This window comes from Hyperolius riggenbachi, chromosome 8 (assembly GCF_040937935.1).
Source record: "Hyperolius riggenbachi isolate aHypRig1 chromosome 8, aHypRig1.pri, whole genome shotgun sequence".
Taxonomy (NCBI): Eukaryota; Metazoa; Chordata; class Amphibia; order Anura; family Hyperoliidae; genus Hyperolius; species Hyperolius riggenbachi.
Genome location: NC_090653.1, coordinates 198,396,489 through 198,423,016, shown reverse-complemented (window position 1 = coordinate 198,423,016; position 26,528 = coordinate 198,396,489). Strand labels below are relative to the sequence as shown.

Below are 26,528 nucleotides of genomic sequence, written 5' to 3'. Positions count from 1 at the left end.
CAACTCATTTTTTTTCTCCTACGTTTTCTCCTAGGAAATAATTTTCCATCTTCTGTTTAAAACTTTACAGCACTGTGCAATTGAAAAAGTACCAACAAGTAGGTAAGAAAGTAATGTAAAAGTTATTCTGAGTATTTTCTTTCTCGCTAATGGCTTGAAAAACATTTTATTGATAAGGATTGAAAATATCACCAAAGTAAAAACGTAAAAGAAAAAGTGAATTGGTTAAGGACCAAAAAGTATAATACTATCTAGAGGAACACTAGGCTGCTTGGCAGTTGGAAACAGCTGTTATTTACCAGAATGCAATATGGTCCAAAGACAGGAAACTATCAGGACCTAGGCCCTGACATAACACTGTGGGAGGGTTTTCACCACAATATCAGCCATACATACCACCTTGATGATCTATTTGAGAAAAGGTAAAGATTTGTCACTGGAAAGGGGGTATCAGCAACTGATTGGGATGAAGTTCAATCCATGGTTACATTTCATCTTTAAGTAAAAGACATCCTTTTGTTATTGAAGCCGTACACTGGTCTTTTCTATAGACATCACTTATGTTTCACATTAACATTTGAAAAGAAACATCATTTGAACAGAAACATAATATCTAATACTACTATGGAGGGAGGTAGTCAAGTGGGAGGCAGGGGGCAATCTGGCTATCTAATACTGATATCTATGGGCACATGACTACTTTAATATTTATATACAGTAATAGAGTATTGCTGTGTTTATATTTTTCTTGTCATGCGCTGCAGTGGGCTGCACCAGCTTGCCATTGTGCCCCCCTACAAAAAAAAATTCTGAAGCTGTACCTAACACTCATTTCTACATGTCTAGCCTCTGGGTATACAGCTGAGGAGACTGTTAAAAAATAAAAAGCCATGCAAAAACAGTACAGTATTACAGTGTAGAAAAGCATACCTACTGAAGACAGCAACAAAGATCTGCAGGGTGAGGGAAGAAATGCTTTTTGAATACCATCAGAGAGCTGCATTTATGGAAAAGATTGGTAAATATTATTTTCAGAGGGCTTTGGAGGGACTGGAGCGATTGGGAAGATGGGTCATTTGTTGTAGACAACATTAGGCACAGGCACTGATAGAAAGGGTTAACTAATTACTGTATTCAGCATCGGAGAGCTGCAGACATGGAGAGGGAAGCACCACTATTGTAGACAGAATCAAAGAGCTGCAGAGAAGGGGAGAAATGGTTAATGCTTGTAGATAGTATCAGGGAGCTGTAGTGATGTGGAGAATGGGTCAATCATTGCACATGGAAAGCATCCGAAAGCAAAAGAGATGAGGATTACATACTTAGAGAGAATAGGAAACTGATCACACTGTAAGTTGCATTGATGTGCGAAATATTAGATTTAGGAATAATGGAAAAGGAAAGGAGGTGTGATGTGGAAGCAGAGAGGGGAGGGCAGGAGTAGAGGGGTTTCCCTCTGTCACCGTCTGATGTCAGCCAGCTCTCCCTCCCGCATCTGGAAAAGACTCCTTTTGACAGCGCAGAAATGGAGGCCATAACACACTAATCAATTGTGAGATTTATTTATATTTACCTTGATATTTACATATAAAACAACCATAAGGAATATAGTATATTTCAGAAAAGATCAACTGGAGATCTGCTTTTACATTTAAAAAACAATTAGTGCAGGCTGATTTTATGGAAAATCACCTATTGGACAATTGTATAATATGATATGTGAAACAACAGGAACTGAAATATAAAATCAGAGAGTACTCCAAGGACTCCATGGATTTTAACATTCACAAATCGATGGGAATCTTTTTGACTGAACCAGGACCCGAACCATTGAAAGAAAGATCGCTGGTCGCTGGGTATTGGGAGACTTGCTTTATGGAAATGTACAAGATATGTTAGACTGGTAGACAGAGGAGTAAGGGGTGTCTGCGTGGACATCTGCAATCAGAAGCCAACGAGTACACCTCCAAAAAGCTTCAGCAGAAGGAGGTACGTAACGGTGATAATACATGTTGCTCAGTGGTGCTTATAAACACTGTATGCATATGTGTGTGTGAATCCTATAGCTCCAGGTAATCTATTTTTTCTGTGTTACATGCCTGGTGTCATAAATAAAATATATTTCACCATGACAGAATTTGGAGTGATTTTCTATCCTGCCCACATACCCCCTTGTGTATGTTCCTGTAAATCTCTTGTCCCACTTGACATTTCCATTATTCCATTCTGCACGCTCCCTGTCTCCTATAGGTCACATGATCTTGCTAGCCCCCATCCAGACCTCCAAGCACTTCACTGCATCTCCCTCATGCAGCTTACAGTACTTAACCCTTTCTCAACTCACTTTAAACCATTTAACTGTTTTACTCTGCTGGTTAAAGCTTTAACGGACAGCTGAAGTCAGAGGAATGTGGAGGCTGAAATGTATTTCTTTTTAAACAATGCACATTGCCTGGCTGTCCTGCTGATTCTCTGCCTCTAATACTTTTAACCATAGACTCTGAAAAAATATGTATATCAGGTGCTCTGACCCAAGTCTGACTCAATTAGCTTCATGCTTGTTTCAGGTGTTTAAATGTACTACAGCAGCCATAGAGATCAGCAGGACTACCAGGCAACTGATATTGTTTAAAAATAAATAAATAGAGCAGCCACCATATCCTTCTCACTTTAGGTTCCCTTTAACCCTTTTTTCATTATGAAGCATTAACATTTCTGCCTTATTGTGTAAATTTAAAGCTACCTACAGATAGCAGATTATTGTTGACCATTCTTCTGTTTGCAAACACCAAGGCAAAAATAGTAATGCTAGGACATTTAAACGCAGCTAATTTTTCAATGTTAATATAGCAGTTACAGATTATCGTAGACGCAGCCTGTAAAATTAGGGTGCACCGATAACTGCGGCTATAGCGGTGCCCAGGGGGTAATTAAGGTGTTGAAAATATAGGTGCAGGTGTGGGGGGAGTTATGGTTTGGCATTGCTAGAAAAAGGGTTCAAATGAGAATAGGGTTAGGTTTAGGGATAGTAAAATATTGGTAAAAATCACAGAAATTGTACTACCACATTACCTGTTGCACATACCTCTGGCTGCCTGTACCTCTCTCCATTTAATGTAAGGATATGCCTTGTGTTTGTTAACCTTTTTAATGGAAGAAATAAGAGTGACTTTTTAGCTGGATGTGCACCATCGCTTTTGCTTTACTTCTTGATGTCACCTATACTTGGCTAACCTATACTGGCTAATTATACTGGGGCAAATATACCTGGCTAACCTATACTGGGGCACCTATAGCCATCTAACTATACTGGGAACACTTATACCTTGCTAACCTATATTGGGGCACATATAACTGGCTAACCTATACTGGGGCACTTATACCTGGCTAACTTATACTGGGGGCACCTAGTATAGGTGTCACCTATACTGAGGACACTTATACCTGGCTACTTATACCTGGTTGGTCGCAATTTTTACACTCTTGCCCTGAGACAAATTTAGCCTAGAAACTACACTGATTGGAAGCCTAGCTTCCAATGTGCACTCTGTGTCATGCAAATGGGGGAGACATGGGGTCTTTTACGCGAGTCGGCTTATACTCACCATTGGCGTGTTAATCCCTTGTCATGTATCTGCAACAGCTTCCCCAGTTTCTTCTTCCATGTCCCTCAATGGATTTCTTCTTCCTCTGCGATGACATGTTCCCCGACGATCAGTGTTGATGACGCCACGGTCACACAGCGTCATCAACATCTGGCGGCAAACTCATTTTTTTTGTATTGAATTCAATACAATAACCTGTATTGAATTCAAAATAAAAAAAAAAGGTAAGTACTGAAAAAAAAAATGCTTGAAACTTATTTGAAATTAATTGGATCACTTTTTGCACAGAATCCTGGGGAAACTGACCGCCAGGGTGGTCAAGTACTTCTGTGGGTTCTTGGATGTTAAATTATTGTCTAAAGATAAAAGGTGCCACTGCATGCTCCCATGCATGTGTGCTCCCATGTGTTTGCGCCCCTGCATATGCACGACCCCATTGCTGCTGCATGTGCTCGCTTGTGCATGCTTGTGCATGCTTGTGCATCCATTCAAAAGTAACTGACTGCTGCCATGGCAAACAGCAGTAATAATTAAACACATGTAATCACTTACGAGGAAAAAAGTTGAACACTTTTTTTTTAATAAACAAAGGTTTATTAAAGTGAAGTGTAACGGTTGGGTGTAGCAACTCAGATGTATGATTATATGGTGATCTGCAGAATCACCAATAATGCAGACACTATACCTGATTATGTGGTGATCTGCAGAATCACCAATAATACTAGTATAGCTAAAAGGGTGCTAGAGAGTAGTGCTTGGTGCAACCGTAACTTTATTAGTTTTGCAAGACCTTACCAGAGGGGCTGGTAAGGTACTATTAATACACAGACTGTAACTAAATAATTTGTCGAGACCTCACCAGAGGGGCTGGTGAGGTACTATCAGTACACTGACTGTATAATAGCGTACAAGCTCCAGCAGGCTGGAGATACTGATACTGAGGAGATAGAATCTCCCGAGGAGTGGGTGATTCAGACTGTACTGCAACCTAGTGATCACCTGAGGAGCGGGTTACTAAGACGGTACTGCAGCCTAGAGGACACCTGAGGAGCAGGTGATACAAACAATACTGTAACTAATGATACCTGAGGAGCAGGTGATTAAGACTGTACTGCAGGCTAGTGAACCCCTGAGGAGCAGGAGCTACCAACAGTACTGCAACTAATGATCACCTGAGGAGCAGGTGATACAAACAATACTGTAACTAATGATCACCTGAGGAGCAGGTGATTAAGACTGTACTGCAGGCTAGTGAACACCGGAGGAGCAGGAGCTACCAACAGTACTGCAACTAATGATCACCTGAGGAGCAGGTGATTCTATACTAAAAATCCCTCACCAGAGGCTAGGCCCACTGGTGAGGACAGAGTGGTCAGACAGGCTAAGTTCGGCAACAGAGAGGTAAGTATCGGTACAGAATTATGAGGCAAAAGGATAACGGGTAAAGTTCAGCAACAAGTCAGATAGGCAGAAGTACAGAATCAGTGAGCAGAAGCGAGGTCAGAGTATAGCCAGAATCATACACAGATAATCAATAACAATAAAGCAATCCTAGTCTAGGTGTGAAGTCCTTGGTTTCAACACCTGGGATCTAGTCTAAGGTCTGAGCGCTTACACTAAAGTATTCACGACAGCAGACAGCGCCAGACTGAAGCCCGGAGGCTTAAGAAGCAGAGGAGACTTCACTGGCACGCCCCCTGCACTCAGCCAATCCTGGGCGCCGTGAGTCTCCTCTGAGGTCAGCTGACCAGCCGGTCAGCTGACAAGCCTCCTTCCAGCATAAAGGTCCCGTCTGTGTGCGCACCTGCGCGAGACAGGGACCCTTTTGCCTGAAGAAAGTCCGGACCTCGGCGTCCTAGACGCCGGAGGGACGGGCAGGGGAATGGAGGCAGCTGCGGCGGCGGTGCTGTTCGCTTGTTACGTGAAGTGACAGTGTCAAACTAAAAAAATCAAGGTTTTTATTTTTTTTATTTTTTTGTAAAGTGTTAAATCCTTCCTAACCAATTAACCCCTTGTGTCGCCTTAAGATTTGTAGACACTTGTAATGACTGCCGCCCGTAGTGATTAGATACGATCACTAGGGTGACATTTCAGGGCTATATAGATGCATTGCTGTGCTTTAGCACCAAAGTCAAGTTTCGCTCAGGGCATTGTGAAACCTAAGGCCGGCCTTCCTGCCAGGAACTTCAAAGCGGTGCTTGCAATAACAGAATTGCTGTTGTTTATCCCCTGTTTATTGCCTGAAGAAGTAGGCTGTGCCCGCGAAACGCGTTGCATCCTTGGGGTATCTTCAATAAATGTGTATTTGATTATTTAATCACAGTCCTTGGTGTCTGCTTTAACGGAGGCAAGCCCACCACTTCCTCAATGCAATTTTAAAAAATGTTATGTACTTTTATTCTACTGGTGCCTCTGTTCACCTACAAGTATTAAAACAAACTGTTTCACTTACCTGGGGCTTCTGCAAGCCCCCAGCAGCTGTCCTGTCCTGTGCCGGTCTTCCACGATCCTCCGTTCTCCCGCCGCCAGCTACTTTTGGTTTTGCCGCCGGGCCACTGTGCCGGGCCACGTATCCTTCTTCGCATTCCAGTCTGCAATAGTGCTATTGCAGACAGAAAGGCGTAGAAAGGATATTCTTGGCAGGGCTGCGCAGACCTCTACTTACAAGTCAAGGAACGAAACGGAGCGGCGGAGGGAGAACAGAGGATCGTAGAGCACCGGCGCGGGACAGGGCAGCTGCTGGGGCCTTGCAAAGGCCCCAGGTAAGTGAAACAGTTTGTTTTAATACTTACTTCAATTCCGCTTTCAAGGAATTTCAAGGAATATTGGCATGGAAGTATAGTTTATATAGCAATCAGCACTGTGAAAGGGGTTGGTTTTCCCCAAAGTTTGTTTTATTTGTGCCCAGATTGGGTTTTAAGGGAGCATACTCACCTCTCAATGTAGAATTTTTGCTTTAACTGAAACAAAATTTATAACTATTTTTGTATGTAGCTGTTACATGTAGCTAGCAGGGGGAATAACTAAAGATGTAAAAATAGAAGATTAAAAAGCAAACAAAAAACAAAACACCCACCCCTGTCATAGCCTCAAAGTTTATCATTTGAAGGGGTTCTCAGGCAAGTTAGAAGGTCTCAGTTTAATTGGCAATGGTGAGGCCATAATTCATTAGTGTCACAGAGGCAGTTTTGCCTTTATCTGCAGTCCACACTACCATTATCAGACAGATGAGTAATCCCCAGACACCAGAATTAGGCAGCTTAGTTTCCCCAATACCAGAATTTTATAACCCACCTTGATAGAAGAATAAAGTGGCCATGTGCCACATTGCTACAATTGCAGCTAAAACAAAACCATTTTGGATGCATTAAAGGTGAAATAAAAAACGTGGGATAGCATACCGCCCTTGTTTAGCTCTCTTGTAAGGCCACATCTGGAATATGGAATTTAGTTCTTGTCATCGCTAGTGATGAGCAAAAATTTTGCATAATCGTAATTTTTCATCGTAATTTGTAATGAAGGTGCTAAATCGTAATGTGAAATTTCAGGTAAAAGCGTAACTAATTTCATTTGTAAACATATTCAGGAACTGTCATTTTGCAATTTCACGTAGTTTTGTGCCGACTTTAGCGGTTAATAGCAAAGCCCCCATGTTATCGTCTTCTATGCAATTTGCAAAATTATGAATGGATTACATCAATTGAATGTTCAAATTGTAATTACATATAGACATGATTGCGAAAATTGACAAAAAAATTTGCATACTCGTAATTAGCTTACAAACCTCAGGCAGCGCAATTACAGGGGGGGGCACTGCAGTTTTAGAGCAGGTGCAACAAAATTGATCAGAGGGATGGAAAGTCTCACTTTTCTAGAAAGATTAGATAAACTGGACTTATTTAGCCTGGAGAAAAGACACTTTAGAGGAGATCTAATTAATGTATAAATACATAACAAGGCAATATAAAAGCTTGGCAGATTAGCTTTCTGTCCCTAGACTTGTAAAAAGGACTAAGGACATGATTTGCACATAGAGGAAAAATGTTTTGCCATTCATTTAGTAAAAGGTTCTTTCCAGAGATTAAAATGGAACCACAGGAAGTATGTCAAATTCTTTATCTGCTTTTCAAGTTGGCTTGGATGCTTTCCTTGCATTTAAGGACATCCATGGCTATAATTACTAGGTAGTTCCTGACAGTGTTGATCCAGAGATTCCTTCTAATTGCCATCTAGAGTAGAGAAAGAATTTTCCATTAAAAGGCTAATTGGTCCAAGCATTGTTATGGTGTTTGTCTTTATCTGGATCAACTGGGATATGTAAGGGTACAGGATGGATGTCTTTTTTTTTCACCCAACTATCACAATAATTATTATTATCAGGGTATAAGAAGTCAAATGCCTCCAGATAAAATAATCAAATAGTCACATGTCTCCAGATAAAATAGTAAATTGGTCACATGTATCCAGATAACATTATTTAGAGTACATGTGCCTCCAGATAAAAGAGTTAAGTAACCAGGGGTCTCAAGATAAAATAATTAAATAGTTTCATATCTGTAGGTTAAAGAATGAAGACACATGCATCCAAATAAAATAATTAAGTAGTAACGTGCTCCCACATAGAAATGTTAAGCAGTCACAAGTATTCACATAAAATAATTAGTTACATACCTCAACATGGGAGAAGGTGCCTCAAGATAAAAAGTAGTCAGGTGCCCCCAGTATGCAGGGCTGGGTGGCCCATGATGCCAAGTAAGGCAAGTTCCTGAGGCAGAAATGGGCCCTGGGGCGGCATCCTGACTGACCCCCCCTCCCTCTCCGAGGCATCCTGCTCGCTCCTCCCTTCCTCCCTGCGGCCGTTGCTCTGTTACATTCTGAGCTGGCAGTAGTGGCCGCTTCCTCTATTTCTCCCTGGCACCTCTCCTACGTCATAGAAGATTTCTGAAGTTCCAATCAGACAGGCACAGCAGAATGGCCCGGCTGTTGTGCAGGGAAACAGAATAGCGGTTCCCTTCAGTGCGATATACAGGAAGTACTTCCTGTATATGACGTTACCACGGGAACCGTTATTCTGTTTCCCTGCACAACAGCCAGGCCATTCTGCTGTGCCTGTCTGTTTGGAACTTCAGAAATCTTCTATGACGTAGGAGAGGGGCCGGGGAGAAACACAGAGGAAGCGGCCGCCGCCACCAGCCTAGAAGGCAACAGATCGGCAGCTGAAGGGAGGGAGGGGGGAGCGGGCAGGCACTGGGGAAAACTATACTAGCTACCTATACTGGGCATATCATCAAAAGTTTTCCTCAGGCAGCAAACTGTCTAGAATTGGCCCTGCCAGTATGGAGAAATGAAATAGCCATATGCCCCTAGATCAGGCATGGGCAAACTCGGCCCTCCAGCTGTTACGGAACTACAAGTCCCACAATGCATTGCAGGAGTCTGACAGCCACAGTCATGACTCATAAAGGCAAATGCATTGTGGGGCTTGTAGTTTAGTAACAGCTGGAGGGCCGAGTTTGCCCATGTCTGCCCTAGATAGTAGGTAGCCAGATGTGCCCCCAGCCAGTTAACAGTATTAGGTAGTCCGATGTGCCCCCAGTCAGTAAGCAGCTTAGGTAGCTATTTAAGTTGCCCAGTTAGCAGTATTAGGAAGCCTTGCATGAGATTCCCCCCCTTCCTACATAATAATATTAGGTAGTAGATATTAGCATTAGGTAGTCATATATGTTCCTCAATTATCAATATTATATAGTCCTGTGAGTGCCCCAATTAGCTGTATTAGGTAGGCAGATTTGACCCACTAAAGTATTAGGCAACCAGATGTAACCCCTAAAGTATTAGGTAGACTGATTTTCTTTGTCAAGCTGCAAGCTCATAATGAGGTCAGAAGGTCTTTTTGAAATAATTTTTGTTCACACTGCTTTCCTTAAAGAGACTCCGTAACAAAAATTGCATCCTGTTTTTTATCATCCTACAAGTTCCAAAATCTATTCTAATGTGTTCTGGCTTACTGCAGCACGTTCTACTATCACCATCTCTGTAATAAATCAACTTATCTCTCTCTTGTCAGACTTGTCAGACTGTGTCTGGAAGGCTGCCAAGTTCTTCAGTGTTGTTGTTCTGTGATGCATCTCCCCCCTCCAGGCCCCTTTCTGCACACTGCCTGTGTGTTATTTAGATTAGGGCAGCTTCTCTCTGTTCTATTATCTTTTACAAGCTGGATAAATCCTCCTCTGAGCTGGCTGGGCTTTCACATACTGATGAATTACATACGGGCAGAGCTGTCTGCACTCTGCAGTAAGAAACAGCCTGACACTTCAGTGGAAGATAGCTGCAGGGGGAAAGAAACACACAAATGAACTCTTGAGATTCAAAAGGAAGGGTGTATACAGCCTGATTGTGTATGGATGTATTTTCTATGTGTGGACATACTGTACATCAACCTACTTCCTGTTTTGGTGGCCATTTTGTTTGTTTATAAACAAACTTTTTAAAACTGTTTTTAACCACTTTTAATGCGGCGGGAAGCGGCGAAATTGTGACAGAGTGTAATAGGAGATGTCCCCTAACACACTGGTACGTTTACTTTTGTGCGATTTTAACAATACAGATTCTCTTTAACATAACTAGAAAATTTGAGATTCTAGCTTGTATTGGGGCTTTGCTATTAACCGCTATAGTCGACACCAAAGTAATTTGCAAAAATGTTTTCGCAAAAATTTACTGAACGATCGTTAACTTGACAAACTTTTTGCAATAGCGTCAGAGGCATTTTTGTTCATCTTTAGTGATGCAGAGTGATGGATGAGCTATGGACACAAGATGCTGAGGAAGAAGCAGTTGAAAAAGTTGCTGCCAAAAATGGGCGCAATTAGTATTTATCGATTTATGTGGGCACAATTGTTATTTATTGATATACAGTGGGCAGGGCCGGCCTTAGGTTTCACAGCGCCCTGAGCGAAACCTGATTTTTGTGCCCCCCCCCCCCCATCCTCTTCCCACGTGCACACACACGCACTCAGGCCCAAATGCAATTCCTCTTTTCTCCTGAGATATCTCCTACAACAGTGGTTCCCAAATGCTCAGATCTCCGTGACACGTCACGTATGTATAATAGAAAAATACTATTAATAACCATGAATGGATGGAAAGAGTGCATAAGGCCCCGTTCACACTTGCGGTTGTCTGCCAAACGGACCGGATGACCTGACCGGATCCGGACCGGATCCGGATCGGAACCGTACGGTTCTGATCCAGATCCGATCCGGATCCGGTCAGGTTGCATCAGGTGTTCATCAGGATGCGATCCGGATCCGTTTGGCAAAAGTTAGTACAAACCAAATAAAATGTTGGGGTCTGGGAGGTCAGCAGAAGGGGGACCTGTGGAATCAGGCCCTCCGCTGTTTAGCACTCACCTCCACCTCCGACATGCTGCCAACATCTCCAGCTCGTTTAAAGTCACTGCTGCTCCACTCCAAAATGCTTGCCCATGTGTCCCCATCCAAAATCGCCGCAACAATCCGCATAGGAAGTGGGGTAGAACCAGGGCCGGGCCGAGGCATAGGCTGGAGAGGCTCCAGCCTCAGGGCGCAGTGTAGGAGGGGGCGCAGAATTCATTCAGCTGTCATTCCTAATTGTGTTTGAAGCAGAAAGAAATAAGAAAAGGGGATAACAGGGCAGTGACTGCAAGCCACATAACTAGATATTAAGGTGTTGGGGAGGTTGTGGGCCCTGTGGCGCCTCTTAGTCTAATAGCAATCAGTGTGTGACGGCTGGGGTGGCAGGGATGTAGGGGCGCACTTTGGTGTCTCAGCCTTGGGTGCTGGAGGACCTTGTCCCAGCTCTGGGTAGAACATCCGGATTTTTTAGCCAGTGTGTTGTGCGCTCTCCGGTTCTCATTGCTTTGTATTGGCCGGATGGTGCAGTCCGGCTCCGCCCCGGATACGGCTGCCGGAGGAGCCGGACCAAAAAATAGCGCATGTTGGGTCTTATGCCGGAGTCTGGATCCGGTCCGGACGAAACGGACGCATGTGAACGCACGCATAGGCTTTCATTGCTATGCCGTGCGTCCGTTCCGTCCGTCCCGCATGCGGTCCGGCTCCGGCACGGCGATTCCGGACGGCGCCCGCTAATGTGAACCGGGCCTTATCCTGAATACACTTAAAAATGAAGGCTAGAACCTTTCAGGAATATTATTAAAAACAATCAGTTAGCCGCCTCCCCCCCCCCCCCATTTAGAATGAAAGCACAGCACCGACAATTTGCACCACGCGTTATAGCCGCAGTGCGCCCCCCCACCCCAAAACACCCATTATAGGTAGGTAACCAGGTATAGGTGCCCCCAGTATAGGATCTCATGTGTAGGTGCCCTCAATATAGATTGCCAAGCATAGGTGCCCCCAGTACAGGAAGCCAGTTGAAGGTCTCCATCCCCCCCATAGGTAGCCAGGCATAGGTGCCTCCAGTATAGGTAGCCAGGTGTTGGAGCCCTCAGTAAAGGTAGCCAGCTATAGGTGCCCTCAGTATAGGAAATCAGGTGTAGGTGTTCTCAGTATAGGCAACCAGCTATAGGCGCCCCCTTGGAAGCTGGCGCCCTGAGCGACCGCACCGGTCGCTCATATCAAAGGCCGGCTATGACAGTGGGATGCAAAAGTTTGGGCAACCTTGTTAATCATCAGGATTTTCCTGTATAAATCAATGGTTGTTGCGATAAAAAATGTCAGTTAAATATATCATATTGGAGACACACACAGTGATATTTGAGAAGTGAAATGAAGTTTATTGGGTTTACAGAAAGTTTGCAATAATTGTTTAAATAAAATTAGGCAGGTGCATAAATTTGGGCACCACAAAAAAGAAATGAAATCAATATTTAGTAGTTCCTCCTTTTGCAGAAATTACAGCCTCTAAATGCTTCCTGTAGGTTCCAATGAGAGTCTAGATTCCGGTTGAAGGTATTTTGGACCATTCCTCATTACAAAACATATCTAGTTCATTCAGGTTTGATGGCTTCCGAGCATGGACAGCTCTCTTTAACTCAAACCACAAATTTTCAATTATATTCAGGTCTGGGGACTGAGATGGCCATTCCAGAATGTAGTACTTGTTCCTCTGCATGAATGCCTTAGTGGATTTTGAGCAGTGGTTAGGGTCATTGTCTTGCTGAAGATCCAACCCCGGCGCAGCTTTAGCTTTGTCACCAATTCTTGGACATTTGGCTCAAGAATCTGCTGATACTGAGTGTAATCCATGCGTTCCTCAACTTTGACAAGTCTGGCCACACAGCCCCCCAGCATGATGGAACCACCACCATATTTTACTGTAGGTAACAGGTGTTTTTCTTGGAATGCTGTATTATTTTTCCTCCATGCATAACGCCCAAATAACTAAATTTTAGTTTCATCAGTCCACAGCACCTTATACCAAAATGAAGCTGGCTTGTCCAAATGTGCTTCAGCATAACTCAAGCGGCTCTATTTGTGCTGTGGGTGGAGAAAAGGCTTCCTCTGCATCACTCTCGCATACAGCATCTCCTTGTATAAAGTGCGCCGAATGGTTGAACGATGCATAGTGACTCCATCTGCAGCAAAACTATGTTGTAGGTCTTTGGTGCTGGTCTGTGGGTTGACTCTGACTGTTCTCACAATTCGTTGCTTCTGTCTATCCGAGATTTTTCTTGGTCTGCCAAACCTTAACTTGAACTGAGCCTGTGGTCTTCCATTTCCTCAATATGTTGCTAACTGTGGAAACAGACAGCTGAAATCTCTGAGACAGCTTTTTGTATCCTTCCCCTAAACCATGATGGTGAACAATCTTTGTCTTCAGGTCATTTGAGAGTTGTTTTGAGAGTTGTTTTGAGACCCCCCATGTTGCTACTCTTCAGAGAAAATTAAAAGAGGAGGAAAACTTACAACTGACCCCCTTAAATACTCTTTCTCATAATTGGATTCACCTGTCTATGTAGGTCAGGGGTCACTGAGCTTACCAAGCCAATTTGATTTCATATAATTAGTTCTAAAGGTTTTGGAATCAATAAAATGACAACAGCGCCCAAATGTATGCACCTGCCTAATTTTGTTTAAACAATTATTGCACACTTTCTGTAAATCCAATAAACTTTATTTCACTTCTCAAATATCACTGTGTGTGTATCCTATATGATATAATTAACTGACATTTTTTATTGTAACAACCAACGATTTATCCAGGAATATCATGACAATTATCAAGGTTGCCCAAACGTTCGCATCCCACTGTATATGTGCGCATAATTGTTATTTATCGTAATATAGAAAGCCGTTAGGCTGCAATTAAATTTAAATGTATCGTATTATTGGAGGCAGGGATCAGGGGATGTTAAGGTTAGGCACCACTAGGGGGGGTCGTAGGGTTAGATACCACCAGGGTGGTTTTAGGGTTAGGCACCACCAAGGGGGTCTTAGGGTTAGGCACCACCAAGGGGTTCTTAGGGTTAGGCCCCACCAGGGGAGGGTTCTGTGTGAGAGTAGGGAGAGGTTAGGTTATAGGTAGGTTCATCATTATCGGTAAATTTACCGATCATGTAATATCGCAATTAAATCAGTATTTACCGGTTTTAAATTGTTATTTACCGATATTGCTAGTAAATGCCTAAATTAGCGTGCAGCTTTTTCAAATGTATGCTGCTGAGAACCATTTGCTACTCTGCTGGTTAGGGAGACTTTGTTCTCTGTCATTCTCCCTGAGGGGGGGGGGGGGGCTCCTTATTGCCAAATGCTCCCACAGGGCCAGAGACAGTTGCCTAGGTGGTCTTGTGGGTGATTTGAACCTGCTTATGTCTTGTATATACACGGGGGCCAGAGCTGTGGGGGGCCAGCTACTACAGCTACTACTACTACTGTACCTTCCCTTTCTCAGGTACAGTGGTCCATGCTACCGATCAGGTGTTTTTGTGGCTACACTTGTTATGGGTATTAAGAAAATGATGGTGACACTTGTTTTATGACCCATGCAAGATGCAAGGCTGTGAGGGTCACCAAGGGAAGGGAAGGTGTGTGAACATTTTGGGGCCCTATCAAAGTTTTTGCTTCAGCTTCAGGTGGGCAGGGAGATGGCCCAAACGGTTGGCATGCAAACTTGTTCGCGCGAACAACGCGGGTTCGCGTTAAAACGCGAACTTTATGCGAGTTCGACCCGCCCCCTATACTACATCATTGGGCTAAACTTTGACCCTCTACATCACAGTCAGCAGACACATGGCAGCCAATCAGGCTGCACTCCCTCCTGGAACCCCCCCTTATATAAGGCAGCAGCGTCGGCCATTTTCTCACTCTGTGTGCTGCTGTATTAGTGAGAGAAGGGAGAGACATTGGAGAGATAGGGAAAGCGATAGTTAGGAGGTCTGTTATCTTGCTCCTTGCTGATATTTATTGCTAAAAAGCACCCCAAAACAGCTCTTTTGAGAGCTAATATTCTTGTGATGTGTTTTTTTTTTGTGTGGCTTACTGACACTGCATATACAGCCCTGTCTGTCGCAGCTGGCCCTTGCTAATTGCTATATTGTGCCAGGTCCAGCACATTCAGTGCCTACCTTTTCACTGCACCTGTGTGACTGCTGCACAATGTATTATAATACCAGTCACTGCATGCCTTTCACTGCACCTGTGTGACTGCACATTGTTATACCAGTAGTCACTGCATACCATTTCACTGCATCTGTGTGACCGCACGGAACCGTGACATATCTTCCTCCTCCTGCTCTGATTCTGGCACCCCACTTAACACTCAGTCGTCAACCATCACCAAAGTGCCATCATCCCAGGGCCCAGCGGTGTGGACATTTTTGTGTGTGTCTGCCTCAAATGAAAGCGATGCCTTCTGTACTCTCTGCCACAAAAAATTGAGCCATGGAAAGACCAAGACCGGCATAGGGACAACTGCCTTACGAAGGCACATGATGAAAAAGCACAAACTGCAATGGGATGACCACCTGAGGAAAAGCAGCACACAAAAGAAAAGCCACACACCGCAGTGAAGATACCAGGCCGCAATTATTTCTCAAAAAAGGCGATACCCAAACTGTACCATGATGTTGAAAGGCAAGTGGTGTAATCTCTGGCACACAGCGTTGGGGCAAGGGTCCATCTGACCACGGATGCCTGGTCTGCAAAGCACAGACAGGCCTGCCCGAAGACTAAGTCAGTCCCCACACACAGCATCTCTGCCTGCAGGCCGCTAGACTTCCTTCTCTGCCACCACCAACAGGGTCCAGGATTCCAGGTGGATTCCTGAATTTTTAAGGCCCGCTAACAAAAACAATAATAATTTTTCTGGTGCGTGTACATGCTTGCCTAATTTTTCTGGCTGCACTGTGGCTTCAACAACAAAACAAAAGGCATGTACATGTGTCAAATCCCCTTTGTGATCGTTACCTTGCCGCAATGAAGGGGCTTGCATATCACAATGAAACAATGACTGGCTATATGAGTGTGTTGAGGGGCACACCTGACCCAAGATAATAAGGTTCTTGCTTCATTGTGGACAGACCAAATTCGTTCAGCTGGACAGTCACTGTTGTTCTGTCATTGAGCTACCTCAGCCCGACCATATGGGCTTGAAAACCGCCATCGCCTGCACTCTCGCCATGGTGCGCACCAGTCCAGCACAGCCATCACTACACAAACAGCTGTTTGCGGTGCGTTACACAGTGAGTTTGGTCTGTCAGTGTGAAGCAGTACACTAATTACACTACATGATTGATGTATACACATGCAAGATGTTTTAAAGCACTTTATGCCTCCAATTTAGCAATGCAATGTGATTTCTGCTCTTTAGGGATTATAACCCTGCTCTGCGTCAAATCTGTAATTTTCCCCAGGACTTTTGGCGTGTATCCCACTCCGCCATGCCCCCCTCCAGGTGTTAGACCCCTTGAAACATCTTTTCCATTACTTTTGTGGCCAGAATTAGTGTTTGTAGTTTTGAAAGTTCACCTGCCCATTGAAGTCTATTGCGGTTCGCACGAACGCAAACTTTTGCGGAAGTTCGCGTTCAATGTTCGCGAACCTAAAATCAGAGGTTTAAGCCATCTCTAATAGGAAAACAATGCACTCTTGACCACCAGGTGATAAAACTTGGAACATTGCTAAAGATCTAGATTTTTAAGCAGCATCAGATTGTTTGTGTACATATGGTAGATTCTCGCCAGAGGTGGTATTTAACCACTTAAGTACCAGCGGTCTCTGCCCCCTTAAGGACCAGAGACCGCTGGTACAAGAATGATGGAATCCCGACGAATCGCCGTGCATATCCGCCACAACCAGCGTCATCACCGCACGCCGGGATCCTCAGGACACAGACTCTGCCGTCTCTATGACGGCGTAGCCATGTGAGCCAGTCAGGAGCCGCTTTCATTGGCTCCTGACCGTGTCTATCAATGTAAGCCAATGGGAGCGGCTTACATTGATAGACACGGACCGGCTCACTTGGCTCTGCTGTCATAGAGACAGGCAGAGCCTGTGAGCTGCGGTGAGAAACGTCGTGTTTGAGTGGCGCGATTGGCAGGGAGCAATGGAAACAGCGAATGCGCGCTGCGGAGGGTGATTGAAATCTACGTCCTGCCAGCCAGGGGCGCGCTGAGGTACACCGTATTTTAGTGGTACAGGGTTGGAGAGGAAGTGCCCTAAGGCTACCCTTTGTGTTCTGCCTGCCAGGAGGGAGTTGAACCACCGGAGAACAATGCCATCTATGCCACAGTACTCTTGTAGCCTGTTGAGCAAGATTTCATGATCAACTGTGTCAAAAGCCGCTGAGAGGTGGATTTGAGCACCCTGAGGAAAAAAAAATGCCTTGCGGATAACCACATTGCGGAATTGCATGGCGGGCACGGAGCGACCCCCCCAACTGTAATATCAACCGATATCCGCACCACCTTCGCTGCTGCCACTCCTTATCTCCGGCACCCAAATTACTTTGTCAACAATACCTGCAATTTCTTCCTGAAACCTTACTGCCAGAGTTTGGCAACTCCAATGCCATGATTACCTGTAGGCACTGGCATAGCCACAATCAGCATTGCGGTCTATGCGCCGCCCATTTTACCAACATACCATACACTTGATGATCGATTTTTCTTTAAATATCAAACAAATGATCTAATAGAAATTTTCGTTTTTATATTTTTCTATCTGATTTTTCCAACACATCTGATCAGATTTTTATTGAAAAAAATGAATAATTGTTTGTTTTTTCTCAATCAAAAAGAAAGGAAATTGAAAAGAATCCTATCTATTTAATGGTTTTGTTCAAATAAATGGGAACATCGAATGATTTTATTGTACTGTGTATTGGCAACCTAATAGCTGGTGTAGAGTTTGATTAACTGGAGCCACTTTAGCAGTTATAAACAGGAGAAAGAAATATGGTATTCCCAGGCAATATGGCAATCGTCTTTTGCACAGATATCTGGATAGGCTGGAAAGCAGTAAGTGTGGTAATGTGCTTTTTTCCAGCCCACAGCCACACAATTTATGAGAATGATTGTGGTTCCATTTGGTCAGGCAACCAGGTACCTGTGCTCAGTTAAATACACCCATTTTACTGCATCAATATGCATTTCAAACTGTAGTATTTTCCCATTTCTACTGTCTAACTTATGGGTACACAGCTGAGAAAACGGTTAAAGAATATACAGCCAAGCAAAAACAGTACAGCATTTTAGTGTAGAAAAGAAAAACACACCTACATGAAAGCAACAAGAATCAGCAGGGTGGGGGAGGAAAAGCTTTTTAAATACCATAAGAGAGCTGCATTTATGGAAAATTTGGTAAATATTATTTTCAGAGCGATAGGGAGGATGGGCCATTTGTTGTAGACAGCATTAGGCAGCTGCATTGACAGAAAGGGGTGACTAATTACTGTAGACAGCATCGGAGAGCTGCAGACATGGAGAGGGAAGCACGGCTATTGTAGACAGAATCAAAGAGCTGCAGAGAAGGGGAGAAATGGTTAATGCTTGTAGATAGTATCAGGGAGCTGTAGTGATGGGGAGAATGGGTTAATCATTGTGCATGGAAAGCATCCGAAAGCAATACAGATGAGGATTAGAGAGAATAGGAAACTGATCTTCCTGTGAGTTGCATTGATGTGCTCAATATTAGATTTAGGAATAATGGAAAAGGAAAGGAGGTGTGATGTGGAAGCAGAGAGGGGAGGGCAGGAGTAGAGGGGTTTCCCTCTGTCACCGTCTGATGTCAGCCAGCTCTCCCTCCCGCATCTGGAAAAGACTCCTTTTGACAGCGCAGAAACGGAGGCCATAACACACTAATCAATTGTGAGATTTATTTATATTTACCTTTATATTTACATATAAAACAACCATAAGGAATATAGTATATTTCAGAAAAGATTAACTGGAGATCTGCTTTTACATTTAAAAAACAATTAGTGCAGGGTGATTTTATGGACTATCACCTGCTGGACAATTGTATAATATGATATGTGAAACAACAGGAACTGAAATATAAAATCAGAGAGTACTGCAAGGACTCAATGGATTTTAACATTCGAAAATCGATGGGAACCTTTTTGACCGAGCCAGGACCCAAAACATTTGAAGAAAGATCGCTGGTCGCTGGGTATTGGGAGACTTGCTTTATGGAAATGTACAAGATATGTTAGACTGGTAGAAAAAGGAGTAAGGGGTGTCTGCGTGGACATCTGCAATCAGTAGCCAACGAGTACACCTCCAAAAAGCTTCAGGAGAACGAGGTACGTAACGGTGATAATACATGTTGCTCAGTCACAGAAGTGCAGTGGTGCTTAGTAGGAAATCATATGTGCGTGTGAATATATATACTACGGTATGTAGGTTGTTGCACTGTAATGTGTGCTTCTATACATTCTTGTTGCCTTGTCTGTGTTTCTGTCTGGCTTTCATTGTGTGGGTGTTCCAGCTTTGGCAGCTCAGCATTTGCAGTCTAATAATTGACTGTGTGCACCCAGTTTCCTTCTTTGTAATGTACGGTTGCAGCATACATATACACCAAAAATATATTACTGAATATGGAAAAGCTATGTTTTGCTTGTTTATGCTTTTAATTTTCTATTGCATTTTATGCACTGCTTGACAGGCAGAGATACAGATATTACTATCCTTGAAACTGGGCTACCTTGGGATTCCCATTGACAGGCAAATTTGTCAGTGAAACAGATGGGTGGAAATATATTTTTCTATACTTGAATGGGTCACCAACAAAATCCTAAATCTTTTGGTTTAGCTGCCCTGATTGATTGGCATACAAGTATCTTGCCATGTTTACCTCTTCTTATAATGATCACCCCTGGTATGACTGGAGGTTTCCCAACAAAAAGATCATCTCTGGTCTGACTGGAGGTGTTCCAGCAAAAAGATCATCTCTGGTCTGACTGAAGGTTTTCCAACAAAAAGATCACCCCTGGTCTGACTGGAGGTTTCCCAACAAAAAGATCACCTCTGGTCTGACTGGAGGTTTTCCAACAAAAACATCATCTCTGGTCTGACTGGAGGTTTTCCAACAAAAAGATCATCCCTGGTCTGACTGGAGTTTTTCCAACAAAAACATCATCTCTGGTCTGACTGGAGGTTTTCCAACAAAAAGATCACCCCTGGTCTGACTGCAGGTTAGAACCAGTTCTAGTCAACACCAATGGGAATTTTGATGTGCAAGATCTAGCCCTGGAGCCACAAGGAACGTCAGCAGTAAGTATATTGCATTAATAACCCGCAACGGCAAAAAGTATAATTTTTATCTAAACCTTCTTAAAAGTAACCCGAGGTGAGATATATGGAAGCTGCCATATTTATTTCCAGTTAACTGGCAGTCCTGCTGATCCCTTTGGCTGCAGTAGTGCAATAGTGGTTGAATCACACACCTGAAACAAGCATGCAGCTAATCTGGAGAGATTTTGGTCAGAAACATCTGATATGCATACTTGTTTACACTGCACCGAATTACCGCTGATATACAGCAGATTTGATCACTGTGATCGAATCTGCTGTTAATTCAATAACGCAAACACTGACCGATCGACCGGTTTCCATCCAAAATCGATCAATCCCGGCGATCTGTCCCGGCGGAAAATTTCTCTCAATCGCCGGCGGGTCGGGAGCACTTCAATTGACCGACAACCGACCCGCGAATCCCTGCTGTTCCTTCTCCAGCTGGTCATCTTCTCTTTACTTCCTGTCCCATCCTGTCAGAGGAAGTTCAAACAGTAGAGCGCCCACTACTGTTTGAACTTCAGCTGGTCACAGTACGTGACAGGAAGTAATGAGAAGATGCCCAGTGCGGACAGAAGGAACAGCGGGGACTCGTGCCGGCGGAGAGGTAATGTATTGCTGGGAGCAGCAGGCAGCGGCAGCTCCACAGATTGTGAATCAATTTTCAGAATCAGAATCAGAATCAGAATCAGTTTTATTTCGCCAAGTACAGCAAGAGCTGTAATCGGAATTATTTGTGGTTCACATGGCATAGGCAGTGTAAAGACAGACAGAGTAAAGACAAAAGCAAAATGCATACAAATACAAAGTACAAAAATAGAATGCAATGGTCAGGACCGTACAGGCCATTCCACTTCTGTGCAGGGCAGTCAGGTAATAATAAGGTGCACTAAAACGTCCACAGTCCCTTTACGGATAAAGAACCTGGGCAGGCAGTGGCAGGGATCGGCTGACCGACCTGGCAGTTAGAGATTCAGGCCAAGCCGGGGAAGGTTAGAGTTCAGTAGCCGAACAGCCTGGGGGAAGAAGGTGTTCTTCCGCCTATTAGTTTTGGATGGTAAAGTCCTGTAGCGGCGGCCCAATGGGAGGAGCCTGAAGTAGTGGCTGCCTGGGTGGGAGGGGTCGCGGGAGATCATGGTTGCCCTCTTTCTCATCCTAGAAGAATGGAGGAGATCAAGAGGAGGAAGAGGAGAGCCGATGATCTTCTCCGCGTCAGTTATGACTCTCTGCAGCTTGTGTTTGTCGCTTGCCGCTGCGCCTGCATACCAGACAATTACCGAGGAGCAGAGGATAGATTCTATGCTGAAATCGATTCAAAATCTGTGTGCAGTGTATGGGCAGGCAATATGATCAGATTAGATCAGAGAGGGATCTTTCTGTTGGTCGATCTGATGGCAATCGACCAGTGTATGACTGCCTTTAGATGCAGTGGATCAGTAGGACAGCCAGGCATTGTGCATCGGTTAAATGGAAATTAATATGGCAACCTCCATGTCTTTTACTTCGGGTTCCCTTTAAAACATACATGTCAAACTCCGGGCCGCGGTCCAAAGGGAACTGTATAGGGGTTGGAGGAGTGCCATTAGACACCAGGGAACTTTATAAGGGAGGAAGGTGGCCAGTAGACATTGAGTTTGTCCCGCGACTAGGATTTCGGCCCACTTTGCATTTGAGTTTCGTTTTTAGTCTAGAGAAAAGACGCCTTAGAAGGGATATAATTAACATGTATAAATACATCAGAGGGCAATATAAAAGCTTGGCGGATGAGCTTTTTGTCCCTAGGCCTTCTTAAAGGACTAATGGACATGATTTGCTCATGGAGGAAAAACGTTTTAGCCATTTATTTAGGAAAGGGTTCTTTACAGTAAGAGTGATTAAGATGTGGAATGCATTGCCACAGAAAGAAGTTATGGCAAATTCTATACCTGCATTTAAAGGGGACTTAGGTGCTTTCCTTGCGTTGAAAGACATCCATGGCTACAATTATTAGGTAATGCCCAGTGATGTTGATCCAGGGATTTTATCTGATTGCCATATGGAGTCGGGAAGGAATGTTTTCCCTTTTGGGGCTAATTGGACCATGCCTTGTAAGGGTTTTTTGCCTTGCTCTGGATCAACAGGGATGTGTGAGGGAGCAGGCTGGTGTTGTAATTGTTCTCTGGTTGAACTCGATGGACGTATGTCTTTTTTCAACCCAAATAACTATGTAACTATGTAACCCCTGCTTTAAAAGAATAATGTACATGGATAGAATAGATCGAAGCAGGACAAAAGGGGCGCAAGAGCGCTTTCGGAAAAAAAGGCGCTGCAATAGGCACCTATAATAAAAGCCGCATTTTGCGACATGAAAGGGAAATTTGGGCGCACAGCGGCTGATGCTAGCAAGCTAGAGCAGGGAATTTTACCTACTTTGTTGCAAATTGCAGCTTTTAGAATAGCCACAATATACGCCATGAAGGTAAATTTTGACGCCCAGAGGCATTAGCGACAAGAGGGGGCAATTTTAGCAGACTGTTTAAGGGTTAGGCACCACCAGGGGGGTCTTAGGGTGAGGCACCATGGGGGGGGGGGGGTCTTATGGTTAGGCACCAGCAGGGGGGTCTTAGGGTTTCACACCACCAGGGAAGGGTTCTGTGTGAGAGTAGGGTTAGGTTTAGTCATAGTAAAATACTGGTAAATATTACTGATACTGTATTTTACTATCAAAAGTAAAAAGCCAGAAGTACTGTAGAATATTGCGATATTTTACTAGCGGCAAACCCCTGCGCCCTTTTTTCATGTATGCAGATTAGACATCGTCAGAATACAAGTTTAAATACCAGGTCAGAATGGCACACAGCGTTTTGAACAAAGTCCCGTTTCAAGCTCATAGCATACTATATATAACACAAAATGTTGTGCCCTAAAAAGTGCTTTGTTTGAAACACCATGCATGTTTCATGCAAGAACTTTAAACTTGTATTGTGAGGATGTCTATCCATGTGCATGATTATTTTAAGAAGATTTAAATACAAATTGTGCTTTTAGACGGTGTTGATACTTTACATTGATGGCATTACTAGGCCCAATAATCAGAGAGAAATGCTCTCATCTCCCTCATACAATGCCAGAATAGTAAACCACCTCAGTGCATGATACAATGATGTTTCAAAGGTGTTAGAATTGTTTTCCCCTCCATTTCATTATGATCATATAAACAGTGATCTCTTTCTCTGGAGTCTGCCATGTGATGAGCACAAGGATGTACTGTCTGTACTACCAACCATCTTTTACCACCATGCTTCATGAGCTACAACCATATTTCTACAGAGGGGTGGCTTCTGAAAATCTTCATAACTTCATAAGCTGGTTGAAAATCTTTATAAACTGATACTGCTGAATCTGTTTGGGGTTGTTTTGTGACAGCCATGTCCGGATATACCTTACAGGAGCCTTTAGGCATAGATGTCCTCGAACCTTAGACCTTACCAGGGGCGGACTGGCCCGGGGGGACGGGAGGCAATTGCCCCCCGGGCCGCCCTGGTTCTAAGTAATTAGGGCCGGTGAGCTGTGCAGGATAGATGCAGACCGCATCGCAGTGTAGTGTTGTCCGGATCATGAACGATTCGGATCTTTGATCCGAATCTATTTAATGAGTCGATCATCCGAATCATCAAAATGAACGATTCGGATCGCAAAAGGGGCGGGGCCAGGAGCGACACGCCCCCTCTCAGCGGGCAGCGGGGTCCTGGAAGCAGAGCTGAGATGGATCGCTCTGTTGGATGGGAGGCAGCCTTGCAGGGAGACAGGTAGATGAGAGAGAGGGGACATGGGTGCCACTGCCAGATATGTGTAGACTAGAGCACACATACTGGCTGCAATGTGCTGCCCATTATAGGCTGGCTGTTCCGTAGTGCTGCACAGTGAACACATTTGAAGCTTTTGGCTCAGCACAGCTCAGTAACTTTGCAGGCACTGTGATTGCAGGGCAAAATGATCCTGCTGCACTCGGCACTAAACAGCTGCACTTATCTTCTGGGAATGCTTTCCTTCACTGTGTGACGTTTGCATGGAAAGTACACAGATGAGCATATAGGTGAAATAAATACATGTAAAGCATATGATTGCAGCATGTGGGTATTGTGTGCACAAACATTTCTGCTCTCTGCTCGTCCCTCCTCCCTTCTCTGTCCACTCCCTGCCCTCTGTCCATCTTCTCCCCTTCTCTCTGTGTATCCACCCCCCTCCCCTTCTCCTGTCCACAGCAGGGAAAGACCTGTCCTGCTAGTCATCTCACCCCGAATGCTTCGGTAGTAAAATGATCCGAGAGTCGGATCAAAGATCCGGATCTTTTCAATGATCCGATTCGAATCATCCGGATCATTGAAAAGATCCGAACTTCCCATCTCTATCGCAGTGACAGAGAGCCTGTGTGCGCAGCTGCAGCCTCGCAATTAGTGTACTACTGCAGCCGCGCCTCTCACTTCAAAGCCAGCCCCCTGCCTGGCCCGCCCCCGTCACAGACTTACTGTTTGTCTTTGGCCGGTCACCGACTCAGTCCTCCTGGCTGTCAGGAATAGTGTACTGCAGACACACCCGGCTGGTTCTAGCTGCAGTGACCACGATCTCTCTCCCCCTGACTAGCAGCCTTCCGATTGCTGCAGTACCAGGCGCCAGAACAGGTTTAAAAGTTGAACACACGCAGCCACTCTTCTTTCTGGTGGCAGATCTGTGTGATGGGCTGAGCGTGCTCCAAGAGTTGTGAGGCTGACTCTGGCTGTGCAGTTGTTCTGCTCTCTCTGCGCTCTGTTTAGCTTGGAGTCTCTAGGCTGTTAGGCTCAGCTGTATACGTTACTACTTTATAGCTCAGCCTCACAACTCTCTGGTCCTGTCCTCTTATCATCAAGGTCTCCTGTGCTATTCAGCACAGGCAGAGATCGCTGTCACCCGACCCTGCAAGGCTAAAAGGAATGTTTATTGAGAGAAGTTTAGTGACGTGGAGTAGCTGAGAGAACGCAGGCATTCCTATAGAAGTAGATGATCCTTCCTGAGGGTGCACAGGCTTGCTCTGCATATCAAATCAGCAACTAACACTGGTGAGCAACCTGTTTGTTTCATTAATCACCAGAATATTCAGTATGTTAAGCAAGGTTTGTTACCTGTGTAGGCTTTTGGATGCAGTGTGTATTTACTAAGTAAAATACTTATGGGGGCTGCTTAGTACCCCCCCCCCCCCCCCCACATGGAGGCCTCCATTTTATGGGTCTCTGTGCTGCAGGTTGAAATTCCCACAGTGACATTCTGTGTCCCTGGCAGCCACAATACATGCTGGGAATTGTAGTTAATTGATGCAGTTACAGCTCCCAGCTTGTATTACACCTCCTAGGTATGCATTACGGCTGTCAGGGACATCACTGTGGTTCTCTGGCAAGGTGAGAGACAAAATGGAGGCCTCCATATAGACTGGGGGGTGGCTACTAAGCTCCTGCTCACACCCAAAAGCCCACACAATTAAAGGATACCTTAGCCTTAATTTAAATCTAAAAATAATGCCCTGTGTGTAGGGAGGTGCACCTTTTGTCCATGACATACTGCCCTGCACATGCGCAGTATGTCCTATTGGGCTTTCTGTGACGGCACCGGTGGAGCACATACCGGGCATGTGCTGACGAGTGCCATCACAGAAAGCCCAATAGGACATACTGCGCATGTGCAGCACAGTATGTCCAGGTCAAAGGGTGCCAACCAGAAACGTGAGGCACAGCGGGTGAACCGTTGAAGATGCACGGCCACAAGAGATGTGGTAAGCCTATGCGCCCCTCCCCATACACACAGGGCATCATTTTTAAATTAGGGCTAAGGTATCCTATAACGAACCTCCCTTAAAGAGACTCTGTAACAACAAAAACCTCCCCTGGGGGGTACTCACCTCGGGTGGGGGAAGCCTCCGGATCCTAATGAGGCTTCCCACGCCGTCCTCTGTCCCACGGGGGTCTCGCCGCAGCCCTCCGAACAGCCGGCGACTGTGCCGACTGTCAGTTCAATATTTACCTTTGCTGGCTCCAGCGGGGGCGCTGTGGCGACTTTCGGCACGGAAATAGACGGAAATACCCGATCTCCGTCGGGTCCGCTCTACTGCGCAGGCGCCGGAAACTTGCGCCTGCGCAGTAGAGCAGACCCGACGGCGATCGGGTATTTCCGCCTACTTC

At 44.7% G+C, this 26,528-nt stretch overlaps 1 protein-coding gene across 2 annotated transcripts in view; it reads left to right on the top strand.

The window, feature by feature from the left end:
• The first annotated feature begins 1,440 nt into the window (after positions 1-1,440).
• The window catches only part of GABRA3 (gamma-aminobutyric acid type A receptor subunit alpha3), a 258,307-nt gene continuing 233,219 nt past the window's right edge, over positions 1,441-26,528 (top strand). Inside the window, exon 1 of one of the 2 annotated variants that reach the window (XM_068249708.1) lies at positions 1,441-1,989. The gene's annotated coding sequence lies outside the window, so the exon portion shown is untranslated. Of the gene's footprint in view, positions 1,990-18,861; positions 19,350-26,528 lie in introns of those variants that run through there. The other variant, XM_068249709.1, reaches the window with a different exon arrangement.